Source organism: Amblyomma mixtum, chromosome 6, assembly GCF_055824585.1.
Source record: "Amblyomma mixtum isolate Tamu chromosome 6, ASM5582458v1, whole genome shotgun sequence".
Lineage (NCBI taxonomy): Eukaryota > Metazoa > Arthropoda > Arachnida > Ixodida > Ixodidae > Amblyomma > Amblyomma mixtum.
The window spans coordinates 97,430,339-97,444,794 of NC_143017.1; the positions used below are offsets into that span (position 1 = coordinate 97,430,339).

The 14,456-nt window shown below is 43.2% G+C and overlaps 1 protein-coding gene across 1 annotated transcript in view; it reads right to left on the minus strand.

Annotated features, from left to right (window-relative positions):
- Nucleotides 1–13,752, minus strand: part of LOC149339786 (RYamide neuropeptides-like) — a 70,236-nt gene extending 56,484 nt beyond the window's left edge. Inside the window, exon 1 of the mRNA XM_089550574.1 lies at nt 13,583–13,752. The gene's annotated coding sequence lies outside the window, so the exon portion shown is untranslated. The remainder of the gene's footprint in view (nt 1–13,582) is intronic.
- Nucleotides 13,753–14,456: the final 704 nt, after the last annotated feature.

A 14,456-nucleotide genomic window follows, 5' to 3' on the forward strand; every position in this document is an offset into this window, starting at 1 on the left:
TTTAAATCTATATTTTCTCTACATTTTGCCCAGATGTGTAGATATGTCCGCAGTTATACGTCTAGTCTATGTGCCTACTATTACGACATGACATGGCAGAACACCCAAATAAGGTCGAATGGCTGACAGTGCAGAGGCTCCCAGAGAAGGAGGTCTCTGCGCGCACCACAAAGGTATCACGGGTGTCAGCCGTTAAGTTGAGACTATCTAAAGAAAATTTAATATAACAATCCCTCGCCTTAAGTCAACTGACATTAAGCTTTGCTCTTAAGCATTGCTTGTTTTCTACTGTGTGATTCGGTGTGCCAGCAGCGGTGTTGGGAAAACACTCTGCTGCGCACGCGGGGCACGGGGCCCTAACTGCGAAGTGTAGTGTCTCAATCTGTAAATGACGCCCAGTTATGTTAAGTATGAGTTTCTTAAAGAAACATAGGGACAACTGTTTACATTATTACTTAAGAACGAAATACGATTAAAAACCTTTACCGGGAGTGGCGTGGCCTCTGGTCTGGTGACGTGAATTCTCCCCAGAGAGGGGGTTAGTTTATGTTTTACGGTGTTTAATGTCCCAAAGCGACCCAGGCTAAGAGGGACGACGTAGTGGAGGGCTACGGAAAATTTTAACCACCTGGGGCTCTTTAACGTGTACTGACATCGCACAGTACGCGGGCCTCTAGAATTACTTGCAAACATAAAATGCTTGAAGTTTTGTACAAGAGATTTAAGCGAAGGTGAACCCCAATTGTTAAAAATAGGCGTCTTGAGGTATAGTGATGCTTCTGCGGCATTAAAACATCAGCGTTGGTGGGCACCAGAAAAAGAAGGAAATCCTCTTAAGCTGGTTAACTCAATTCGAATTGTCAAGTTTTAAATGCTACAGTTAGGTCAATTACTGCAATTGAAGTGTGCAACTGGCTTTACCAATAACCATATAAAGTTTTAGAAATTCGAAAACGCGATTACATTCGGGGCTGTGGCTAAACAATTTTTTTGGCCTTCGTACGAGCGTGTTTCGCGCATGCGCTGCAACGCCCACCAGTTGACGTCACTCCGTGGCGCAAGTGGCGCGTGACTTTTTTTCTCAGCCCACGCTTCTGTGCTCCTCGCTGCTCCAGAGCAGACAGGAGAGTGAAGGTCACTCAAGGTCACATGATAAGTGCGCCGCAGAGTGACGTCAACTGGTGGGCGTTGCAGCGCGCGCTCAAATGACAACATTTGCGGAGGCACAGCGTCGATCGTAATCGCGTTTTCGAAATTCTAAAAGTGATACGCTATTACTAACGGCCAGTGGTACACCCCTAATTTCCACCAGACGCCGAATTGTAATAGTTAAAAACTTAACTGTCATGAATTATGTAATCAGCTAATTGGTTCGTAGGATTGACCTGTTTTTTGGTGTCCGCCAACATTGACATTACAATGCCACCGACGCCGTCTGTAGCCTCAAAAAGCACACATTCTTTTAAAATTTTGGCTCAACTTCGTCGAAACACCTGTACGCTGGTGAAGAATAGTTGCTGCACCTGAAAAGCTCGACTTTGTGTGATGGCGAACTGCTGGGTCCCTATACCATCTGGTTAATGTGCATTTTGAAACTCGCGGCGGAAGCCGCGGACCGTAGTGTACCTGTTTAGCAGAGGCCTTCAGGTGCTTTTTGTTTTTAGTTAAAAAAAAATCCGGAATCTGTGGAGAGAGAGTGGCGCTTGTCGCGAAAAGCGACACGGGCATAAAAACCAGGAAAACTGAGAAGACTTTGCCGACGGGCCACCCGATTCCCACCTTATACTCACGTATAGCCAACCCACAATATTGCACCTTTCTGTGCAGTCTCTCCGTCTGCGGTGGAGAGCGCGAGAAGCCAGCCCGCCGGATCATTAGAACATCCTTCACGTGTGCACTACCGCGCTCTCGCTAGTCGCTTCATTCTGGCGGCATGGAATCTTTCTGGCTAATTGTATGCATGGTACCTTTAGCGCTTTCCTCTGGCAGGGGTACAGAACGTCTGTTTCCGGAGCACGCTCGAATCACGAAGCACTGACGTCAAACTAGCACCTTCAACTTCCGCATTTCCCCCTTTAACCCTACGACGCTCCCTTTGCTGGCTTTACTGCCGGTGTTCATGTTTATGCAGAATGACCAAGATTGTGGAGGCGACGCTGAATGTGCATCTGTTTGCCTTATGGGCCATACAATGTTCGGTTGTGCTTGACGATGTTAAATGACGAATTATTTTTGTACCCAAATAAGAAAATGGAATGGCTGCTTAACGCAACAATAAGCCTTAGTTTTTTTTTTCTTTTTGCTTTCTCTTAGTTGGAATGAATTGAACCTTACAACCGATTTTTCTTGCGCATTATTGAAATATTCTTTATCTAGAGTGTTAGCGTTACTATCTATTATCACAGCACAAGTTTACTGAACCGCACTATTCCTTGCTATTTCAAGAAAAATCAGAGACCAGATTAATAAAACTCTTAGTGCGCGTTTGAAGCAAAGGAGTCCTTCATCATGCCAGTTGAAAAACTACTCGCAGGATAATCTATCGTATATACGACACTTCGGTCAACCGCAAACTCGGTGATTAGCAGACTGTTTCGCAGCTTGTAGCGTTCAGGTGAACTACTCAGCGCTGTTCAAAGCACGGATATGATGAAAAGTGTTGCAAAACCATACTAATAGCTTACTGCCCAGGCCACAGGTGTTTACACCACTAGCTAGGCCTCCAAATCTAGCCACAGGTCACTCCCGTAGTCTAGTAGCTCGCAGTTTGTGATCTCGCAAAATTAAATATTTTCGCAATAGTATTAGTCTCGCAAAGAGGAGACTACGCACACACTGGATCACTCATCTGCTTGCATGTTTGTTTTCAAAAATGTAATAGAAACTAGATGAACTGTCCGTAGTGCAAAACATTCGCCTCCGTTCTTTGAAAAGGCGGAGATGAGGTATGGACGCTACAGATGTCTCAAGCAGGGATATTGCTATAGCTTCAATCGTAATGAACAGGATGGGGGCAGGAGGGAAGAGGTTTCAGCTATCGTGGGAACGCCTCAAGGTGCCGCTGAAGTGCTGTAGAGGCTGTCTTAATGCATGTTTGCAAATCTCCAAACTCATCATATCCAGTTTTCATTACGACAAGGGTGAAGGCGTGGTAGGCAGCAACGCACGCAATTAGCGGGATACCGGCGTCAGCGCTGCAACGCAAATAAAAACGCAACAAACAGAACGAGAAGTATTCAGATGGCTGAACCTGTGTTAACCTCTGCCTCCTCTTCAACTCCCCCATTTTGGGATTCGCGCGGACAGTTTTATGCAGTAGAGCGACCCACGTGGCTTTCTGAAAGCTCTCAAGAATGTCTGAAAGACAACAACCTGTACATAGTAATATTCTTCAGTGGTTCTTAAACAGAGTTTGTGAGATTAATGCGAATGGATCTAAGTTGCCGTCCCCAGTGTGTCGAATAATTCTTGTCTCATTGTGAGTCAGATTTCGGTGGCTAATTCTTGAGCACTTGCATATTAAGAGGAATTAGCGGTGGTTCTCTGCAATGAAATTGTGTAACATCAGCTCTACGGCTGTCGCTAAGAACCGCGCACTATAAACGCACTGGGAATGTATACCTAGTGCAGGCCGCTACAGTTAATCCAGTTGTAATCTCGCCGAAAACGAGGGGCCTGCTTAGATTTGCAAATTGCAGGGATTATTGGGATGATGCTGAATAATGTGAATTATTTAAAATGTTATTAGGTCCTAGCTTGGACAGGATAAACGCGACGAGCAGGAAACGGTGTCGACCACAGAAACATCTCTTCAATCTCACCTTTCCTTCCTATTTAGCTTAAAAAAGAAGTACGAAGCACGCGTTACTTCAGACCAGCGCTAACTGTTGGCTTATCTGCGCCTTGTTGAAGACATTCTCATTACCAACTCTTGCCTCACAAATTAAGACACCATGAGCGCAGCGTACAAAAATCTCGCAGTAAAAAACTGATACGCAGCTACTTATATATCGTTATTTTATTCGCATAAATACTAACAAAGAACATTAAACAGCACAAGTGTTTCTTTCGAAAAGTGATTGATCAGGACTACTTTTCTCACAGTAAATGAAAGTTCGCGTTGTTATAGCGATGGCTTCATTTGTTAACAGAGTGGAGAAGGAATTATTGTTTTCGGGTACCTGAATTAGGTCTCATAAAAGTTTTTCTCGTATTAATAAGGGCTGATAGTATTGATGTAAACATTTAAATAAAGCACTTCCACTAACTGTGTTTCTACTATGTGTTAAATACAGGGCAGCTAGTCCTGCTCAAGCATATTGGTTCCGATGCAGTAGAAAGGGTGATAGAAACCTTGTGACGCATAAAGACTGTAACGTTCGTGTTGTCTAACACCTCACATAATGTTCCGTTTCAATGATATCTGCTCAGTAGCTTTCAAGGTGTTGTATATGAGGGGGGTTCGAGGTGGGGCAGTTGCTGGAAGCGAGCTGAACTTCGACTCCCCTCAATTGTTGATGTGAGCAATTAATTATGCACCCCGTACAAATATGCCCCGTGTGTCGCGCGACACCTAGCTCGAATTTCAGCCCCCAGAAATCGTGCTAAATGAAGCCCTGTTTGGGTTCTCGCTACGACAGGATTGGGATCACATCGTCATCTATCGCAAAGCAATTCTCATTCCGATACGGATTTGCAGCTCGCACCGTCCTGAGATTGCTGTGCCTGCGACGGAGCGCGGGTTTGTCAAAGCACTCGTTCGGATCACTAGTATCCTTTTCGCGCCGGGGAAGGAGGGGATATGCTGACGACGCCGGCTGGTCTTCGCGTCATTACAGAGCTTTAGCTCGGCGCCCTGTGTGGGCTTCGATGCCTTCTAGGTTGCGCTTATCAGTTTTTAGAGGCGGGCGCAGGATGAGGGCTCAGGAAAAAAAAAAAAGAAGATTGCCAAGTTAGATGTTCGGGCGAGCAATGCAATTTCGGAACGAAGTGCTCCTAGAAAAACCGTGCAGCTGTACATTCCGAAGAAGATTGGATTTTGAAGGGGGAAGGCGTGTCATCTATGATCCGCGCGACTGCTGGGTTGCAAATTAATTGGTCTGAGTTCTGCATCACCAATGCGCCCGGGGTGTGCATAGGCGCAGTGGGCATAGAGAGTGGCGATAGGACACCTCGAGTTCAAACGACGCCGCTGGTTGTACTTTGTTTTTTAGTTGACATCATAAGCCTTCCTCGACTATACAGGGTGTTTCATCTATGAGTTTACACAGTTTTTAAAAATAGGCTTTTTGAGTTCGAAGAGCACTTTTTCCACCGTGGCATTGTCAGTGGTGTAGTACATCAGAATACAGCTAAGACGCACTAACTAGCAAGGTGGTTAACGAGTATTGAATAATTAACTTTTTAACTATTACCGTTGGGCTCCTTAACTATTGTTGCGGAAGCAACACTACGCTAGGTGTGAGCAATTTCGCGTATCCCCGGAGAGCCCCAACTGCGCATGCGCGAGGAGCGAGAGTGAAACAGTTACTGTTTAATTTCCTTTCCTCAAATACAATTTTCATTTTCTTCTTTCACTCCCACTTCCTCCCTTCCTGTACGGTGATGTTCAGGTGTCCACAGAGATGACAGAGAATCACTGCGCCATTTACTTTCCTCAAAAAGCCTTGTGTTCAAAGAGCAAGGCATCGCGCCGAACGGGTGGTGGGGGTGGCGTTCCGTGGACTCCCTGGCAGCCCAACACGCTGTCGCTTCGCACTTATGAAGGCGAAGCTTAAGCGTCATTAATTAGCAGTTAATTAGTATTAAGGCGAAAGCCTTTAACGCCTTATACTGTCGTGACCAAGGAATGTTAGCAAGTGTGTCCGCGTTTCGGCGTCACTACTTAAAAAAAAAAAAACTGTGTTGAAGCTGGGAATCGAACCAGGGCCTTTGAAGTGGAGACGCTACCAATCCGCCACCAAGGCTCAGGGTTTGAGCATGAATAAAGGCGCATCTAGTGAATGCATGAGTTTCATTGAAAAAAAATGAGAAAAAAGTAAATTAAAGAAAATAAAGTTAAGAAAAGAAATAAAAATAAAAAATATATGACAAAAAAGAAAAAGACAGTACGCCAGGAAACGCTTTCGCCTCGCAGCACTTTAGAGAGCCAAAGTGCCCCCTCAAATTCTTTTTAATGATTAGCAAGTAATTAGCCATTAATTAGTAATTTGTCATTACTTAGTAATTAGTACTTAATTATGTGTGACGTCATCCAGTGGTGACGTCACCAGTGCCGCAGAGGCAGTCAAAGTTGTGCGCAAAACTCTTTCGCCTCTACGCATGTTATACAGTCAAAGTGCCCCTGAGATGCCGCCGCCGCTGCGATTGCCGCGTTGTTGCTTCCGCCATTCTGCTCGGGATGACCATTGGTCAAACCACGGCCAATTTTTCACAGGCGTGTAGTCAACTGCAAGTGATATCCATATCAGTTTCTAGAATTTCGAAAACGCGGTTACTCTCGGCTCCCTGGCCCATCAAATTTTGGCTACATCGTGCCAAAATACATGCGCTTTCCAGAAGCTTGCAGGCAAAACATCCCCTTCTGTGCGCGCAACCCGTCGAAATAGGCAAAATTTGTTGTGCCACAGCACCGCGGGTAACCGCGTTTTCGGAATTCTAAAAGCTGACATTGATATTACTTACGGTAAGGTACACACCTCTTGATAACTTAGGAGGCGAACAGTAATAGCTAGGAAGTTAATATTCAATGTTAGTTAATCAGCCTGCTAGTTAGCACACCTTGCTGTATTACGATGTGCTGCACTGCTGATAATGCTAGGCCGAAACAAGCGCTCTTCTAACTCAAAAAGCTTATTTTTAAAAATTGTGTAAAATCTTAGGCAAAACACCCTGTTCTCGTGAACATCAGTGCAGTGTGAAGAACGTGTGTGGTGCATGTGGAGCAGGATATTTTCCTTTATTCAGAGGCATTTTTCTTACACTTAAGCTCCCATTTAAGGAAATATTTTTAAATGATTCGCATGCTCGAGGTTAAGTTTCTATTCTAAAGTAAATACTCAAACTTCAACTGCTCCAACCGAGGACCTGCTTATTTGACGGCAAGCTGGAATAGGTGTTTAACATGACCATGAAGGTATTCTGTAGTGCTGCGAGTTTTGAAAACTGCTCTTCTTCCTAGTCTCTTGAATAAGCACAAACGTGGTCCTTTTATTTTTTTTTGTCTAGTCACTCGGCTTTAATTAACAATATTCTGGGCTCTGTCATGCACATTTTTCGAGGTTTGACGGTGACTGGCGCGTTATGGCGATGAGTTGTCGGTGCCATTTAGACTTTCCTACACCTTTTTATGTCGCCCGAAGATAAAAGAAATGAAAGATTTTCTGACTGAAGAGGTGATTCCCGATCAATTCATCGCGATTTATCGGCAAAGCCACAAGCCTATCAGTAGGTTCAAGAGCGCATCTTGCTATTGAAGTTTCATTGTGACGCTAAAATTTTTTAACAGGAGTACAGTGCTCTGTTGTAGTGCTGGTTTCGCAAGTATTAATCTTGATATCTGTTGCGAAGGAGCAGGGTAGCGAAATGAGGTGGAACTGTCTCTACCGGCTTCCAGCCATAGGTTACAAAAACACCCGGCTTTCCTGGAAATCAGCAAATAGCGCTATTTGTTGCCAGCCATTAGTGATGGAACACCTCCTAAATCAATGAGGGTATCTTAAACTTGTAATTTTGAGAAAAATAGAGAGTCTGGAGAGCTTCTGCGCGAAAGTGGTCATTATCATGGCCGACTTTCACTCTTCGCTCCTAAATATGATCTATGTACATGCTGCCTTATCCTATACCAGCTATTTCCGACGGCAATAGAAAATTTATGAGATGTACGAAACATTCGAAATTTCCGCGGTAGACGCGTGGGTGAAAGATAGGAGCTACCCCTTTAAGACAGAGTGCTGGCAGTTTCCACCACGCTCGGCTTTTGTTTTATTTATTTTTACGGTGTTATACATCGGTCTATAAATTCGCAATTTTCTTAGAATAAATTATCAGTCCTACACTTCTAACCATATGTTACCTCTCTGCTTTTTAGCTACCAATCTTCCAATCAATTTTTGCAAACTTCCCCCGCAGCTTCATTCACATGACCATTGTTATCTCATTTTTGAAGTTTACTGGTAATATCAAACAATTTAAAGTAAATACTTCATATAGCCTACGGGTTATTCCAACAGCAAGTAACTACTTCAGCACCCCAACCCTAATCTCGCTTTATGCCTTTATACACAGTCATTTCAATTACTGTATTAGTTCCTGGGGTTTTACGTACCAGACTCATCGCTCTTCTCTAGAACGCGTTCAAAATCAAGCTTTTCGATTCATCACAAATAATCGTTATACTGCTCATGTCACTCCACTTTTCAGTGAACTGCATATTCTTCCGGTTAATTTGATAATTAAATTTATCTTGAGAATCACTGTGTTTCATTTCTTCTCTAAGAGTAATTTGCTTTATATTGTCGGTAAAACTGGCCTAAATAATCCCAATATCACGTGATTTTCTCTACACCATAGCTTTCTACTACCAAAAGTACGTGCTAACTACGGTAAACAGGCTGTTGAACTTCCAGCAATTAACCACTGGAACAGCCTACCCTTCACCGTTAACAGCCCACTTTGCATACTTCATCAAACGGTCGTTACGTTCTTTCATATATATCTAGATTTTTTTTTCCTCCAGCAAAAAACATCACTATGTAATATTTTCTTGCTTGGTCATTATTTCTTTTTAAATGTTCTTGTTGCTCTTTTATTGATGTTTAGTAATTGTTATTGCGATTATTGTTTGTTATTTCGATGTAATAGTTGTTAATTCCTTGGATAGCTAATGTTTACAAGTATATCTATTTTCTGGCAAGATGTCCCGCTACAGATTTCCGCTTCGGGACCTCCTTCTGTTATACACTCTGTGATGCATTGTACTCACTGACAATAAGCCCTACGGCTTCAGGAAGAGTGAGTGTGTCTGCATCGACATCGTGATGGATACCATCACAATCGAGTATAAGATGTATAATTGTTTCTACAGATTTACCACACACTGCATATGCGTCATCTTCTTGGTTGAATTTCTTTTTGCAGCTGCGCTTTCTAAGACACCCTGATGTTGCTTCAAAGAATAGGGTACTTCCTCTAGTTGTTATAGAACAATTCCTTCCTGATCTGCCTTTTCCAATTTCGATATAATTCTACATCTGCTTTTCTCCATTGAATTTATCCAGTTTTTACCTTCTGCGCTTTTTATCTGTTGTTTAAAGCTTTTTATTTCTTCCCCTTTGTTTCCTGCATACTTACAAGTTAGTTCCGTAGTCCATTTCCGTCATTTTTACGCCATGCTTTTTCTGTATAATTAATTACACACCTTAGCTGCCCACCTGTTGTCGTCCAATTTCTTCAGGCATTCTTCATAAAATATGTTACTCTGAGCTTCCTGTGCTTTGAACGGTGCTCACCAAGCCCATATTCACCTGTACTACCACGCTTGTGGGTTTGCCTTGGTAACATAGCGCTAATCATCCAACAGCTCTCTAATGTATTTTTAATCTCGACTTAACTTCTGGCCTTAGGCACAAACCCGCTGTCCCGAAAGTAAACCCTGGCACCATTATTCCTTTCCAACTACCTCTCAGTATTCCATACTTGATGTACCCCATAATGCCCTTTGTTTTATTATCCCGTCATCTCTTCAGCCTTTTGCCATGTATATCTGTCGTTCGTTTAATCATACCACGAGATATTTGTATTTTGCCACTATGGGTCTTTTAGTGGTCTTGTAATGTAAGCAGCTTATGAGCTGAATCGTTAAAAATCATCAGACGTGACTTAATTCGCCTAAAAGTGAAGTCTAGAACGCCTTCTTCGTCTCCACAAGAATTAACCAGAGTTTGCAAATCTTCCTGCTATCCGCTAAAAGTACAATATTGTCCATATACACTAAACCGGGAAGCCACTGCTTTACGACATTTCCGCCTAATCTTTACGGCAGATTTTATAACCTACAGTTCTCTTTGTAGCTTTCCTTCTATATTTACCTGTACAAAGCATGAGCAGCAGCGGTGACAGAGGACAGCCTTGTCTTAATTCTTTGGGTACATGCAATTTAAATAAAAAAATTGTAAATTCAGTTTTCTCTGCATTAAATGCGTTCCTTGCTGCCATACAAACACCACCTTAACAAGAAAGAATCATAGAACCGACTTTTTAATAAGATGAAAAATCGAATAGAGTGTTTCTTGGTGTTATGTCGGTTAAGGCCGGCTCTTTCCACTCCATCGGCCTGAGGAGAATGGGAAGCACGTTGACATCGTTGAGCGCGCTTTGAATGACAGGTATTGACATGCATGAATGCCGGCCTTGGCGAATACACACGGCTGATTATTTCACAAAGCATATGACATTTTCTTGCCCCCCCCCCCCAGTAAATAAAGCTTCCATAATAAAAATAAATGAACCATGCTAATCGAATTTTCGCGAACCACGGCTGAACAGAGCTAAGACTGAAAAAACCTAGATGGCGTTCTGAAAGCGGACAGAGAGTTTCTCTTTGTGCTAATAGACAAACAACTACTATTCATGAGATTCAGACAGTCAGTTGCTTAGCTAGTTTGATGAGCAAATATTGAATATTTATATCCTTGACAGCAAATTATTGGGTGGTCAATGATATGGTGGCGACATGAACTGCCGCTTCCATGAGGACACCTAAGCCTCCCGTACGCGATTGGGTGTTTCGAACAATCACCGTCTTAGTCATGAAGATCCTAGTGAAATCCACTGCAAACTGAGGCCTGTGGTAATGATCTGAAACTATAGTCAAATCCTGTGCCCGCCCATTGCGGCCAACTGTAGCATAACATTTTATAACCTTATCAATCCACCTCATTCACTGACGCTGGCATCAATCGCCGTGTTAACTATATAGAGCTTGCTCTGTCACCATAACCACCGGTCCCTTATCTTTTGTGTTGCAAGTCAGGAACATTTTTTTTTTTTCAATTTGAGGTAGAACATTATCAACTATATTTTGTTATTGCGCCAAATATTATTTATCACGAATCATTTATAAGTAAATAAAATTTCTTTCAGGCTTTCCTTGCCTTCCTTCCCGCTTTAGCATTAGGTCAAAAGTTTCTACCTTACAGGCAGCAACATTCAGAGGACACTTGAGCTGAGTTTTAATCAGTGTTAATTAGCATGTAACACCCGCGTGCCTTAATTGGTTTTGTAGAGTACTCGCGCACACGCTCAGCTACAAAATATTCGTCCGTTGCCTGCACTAAGCCGTTTGTGAAGGTACTTAAGGAAACACAAACAGAGGTTTTGAGAACGGTTACAGAGTATATCTGACAACACTCCAAAGCGCTTAAGCACATTTGTTTTTCAAACCCAGGCTCAGACCCACTGCAGTGCAATCTTTAGTGGAAGGCTTTCTTCGCCTGCCATCTTAGCTGGCCCCTGATGAGAGGGTGTTATCTGTGCCAGCTTTGAGTCATCGACTTTAAACAAGCTTGCAACTGAACGTAGATCGAAAGGGCTATAAGTTTGGGACACAAGTGCGTAGAATGTGACTTTTGTTGCGTACAGTACGAACCCTGCATAAGAAGCTTTACTATACGCATTTAGGTTGCACATACTTTTCTGTTTTTTTTTATTAAGAGCTAGATATTAATCACGACTTTAAAACATTTTCTATCGGCTTAAGTGCTGCAAACTTTAATCTGCTCCATAAATCACATTTATATTTCTTATTCAAGAAGAATAGAAAATTTGTTGTAGAACAATGGAGCTCAATTTATCCGGAGGCGGAATTTTAGGTTTCGTTGTGAGACTTCTGGTCATATAGGCTCCTCCACAGCATCGCAACAATTCATCATAAGCATTGTAGAAAGTGAGATCGTGCTTATAATTAGTTCGCTGCACTGTTCAGTCTTGAAGACTGTGAGGATCTGTCCAGAGTTCTTTTTTTTTTTTGGAAAATAAAGCTGATGAATGCGCGAAAGGTATCTAATTGCTTGCGCGATCTATACGAGGCCTCTCGAAGAAAAGCGATAACGTTATGAGCGATAGTTAAGCGATAATGTTTTCTGGCAAGTTGTACGTTAGATTATGCATTAGACTGCTAGCAGCTGGTAAGTTTTCTGTCACTGGGTAATGAAGTGTTGAAAATATTTCAGAAACGCACGCCTGCTTTCTGATTTTCTTTTTTTGCGTTTTTTGCTTCTGTTCTGAATTTTTGACGTGACCAATACCTCAGCTTGGTTCAATTTCGTTATCGAAGTCCACACGCGATCAGTCAAAATGCATAGATATCAAGCAGCGTAGGAAAAAATTTAAATATTGGAAATGTATTAACAAAGGCCGGTGAAACCAGAGGTGAAACCTACAAAGGACCAGAGTGAAACCATCCATTTGAAACATTAGGCAGATTACATGTTCTGCTCGGAATCGCATTCAAAGTAAAAAAGGTTATACACTTACGTTTTCGAAAAACCTGCTCAACAATCTCATCTACGTAGCTCTTTTGCGAAGTTCTTGAGCATATGCTACCAAGATCATAACTTGAATTGAAACAGGAAGGATGCATTTTTGTGATCAACGTTAGTTAATTTCCATTGAAACAAAAACTGATGTTATTGTAACTTTATTCATTTTTTTTCTCACGCGCAGCTTAAACAAAAACAGTAACCTAATAAATATTGCGAGCAAACTGCCTCCAGTATGCTGATTCTCCTGTTGTCTGTAAGTCAATAGATATATTAACTGAGAGTAGATTTTTGAAAGCGTACACATTTTTTTTCGCCATGTTTCTCGCTGACTCTCATTTCAAGCACGGCTCTGCCACACATTTCTGCATTTGAAGAGACTTTCGCCTTCAGGCATATTATTTTAGCTAAGAGCGCGAGCCTTCACACCATTCTTTGTGCTGCTTCAAGACCATTGATATGATTGAACCTACTCGGACAACAAGCAAGAACGGGAACTTGTGGTTTATTAAAACCGAACTCACTCTCTCAGAATTTCGTTTCGTTAAAGGCGACCCGATTGGGAACGCACTAAACTTTGTCCAAATAGCCTGGGACCATGGCGATGAGAACGAGAAACCTGTTTACGCAAACCCGGTCCAGCATCTCGCTTACAGCAAGCTCAACCTGTGCGTCCAGAGAACCTGTCCCCAAGCTCCTCTTGTTGGGTTAATGCGTTGCGATAATGCACTGAGGGCAAGGACGAAATAGGAGATACGCTTTGAGCATCATCCACTAAGAGGCTTTGGGCATCGTCTTTCTATCAACGCAACATTGAGTCCTTCGATCATTACCTGGAAAATTCGATGATAAGCTTCATTATTCGAGGTGAATTGTTAAGCTTAATGACCCTCTTTATTTCCTACTAATTAGACTTTACGAAGCTATCAAGAGTGGATGAAAGTTATTACGCTCTCCTTATGGATATGTTGTACTCACTATCAGCGACGGGACATTCAACCCGTCGAATAAGTAAACACGCATAGGAACGAACTTTCACTCACAGCTTCCTGAGGCGGCGTGGAGGTTTCGAGCGAGGTGGCCCGAAAGGGAATAAAACACTCCGGAGCTCTATCGTTCGCCGAGAGATGGCGCCGCGTTTCCTCTTCTCCGATGTAGTGGCGTCTCTTGCCCCCGCTTGGCACTGGTCGCGCCGGGTGCCGTCCAAGTTTTGCACGGGCCTTCCGAACTCGTTTTATACCAACACAGGCGAGGTACGGCCGTCTCGGCGAGCACGACGTCACCGCGGCACGTGACCATGCTCGGTCCTGGCTATTGGTGCGCGACCGCGGGGGCGTCGTCCAATCGCGAAGCGGCTTGCGCTTGTCTTGGCGAGTTTTGCCTCCTCTTATTGGAGGTTTATTTTTTTCTCCACCGCGCCAGAGTTCGCGCTCGCAAAATACTCATGCGTGAACTACTGCGTCGCCCGTTTTGTTTATGCAACCCGAGATTTTCTTGGCCCTTTTTCCCGCGACTTGGACGTGCGATACGCAGAAGTAAAGGATGATGAAGGCCTTTCTTCGTGGGGAACTCACAAATGCGCCTTGGCTGGTTTAACTGGTAGAGAAAAAAGGAAGAGCGCATTCTGTCACGACTGGGGAGTTTCTCATCACGTCAAAGGCTTGAGAAAAGCAAAGCGGAGAATTATTCTGAAAGTCGTGATATGAACAACGCCACCAAACTTCAAAGGGCGTAGAAGTACGCACAACAGCGCAGATCATTAACTGCTCTTGAATACCGTGAACTCTTTCGGAGTTCGCCGGGATTCGTTGTGGGTGTTCTTCGCTATGCGTATGAAAATAACACGATTATATGCTGAAGTGCCTGCGGTTCGTGGCGCGCAAATGTGATTCTGCCCGCCAGTGCATTTGTATTTAG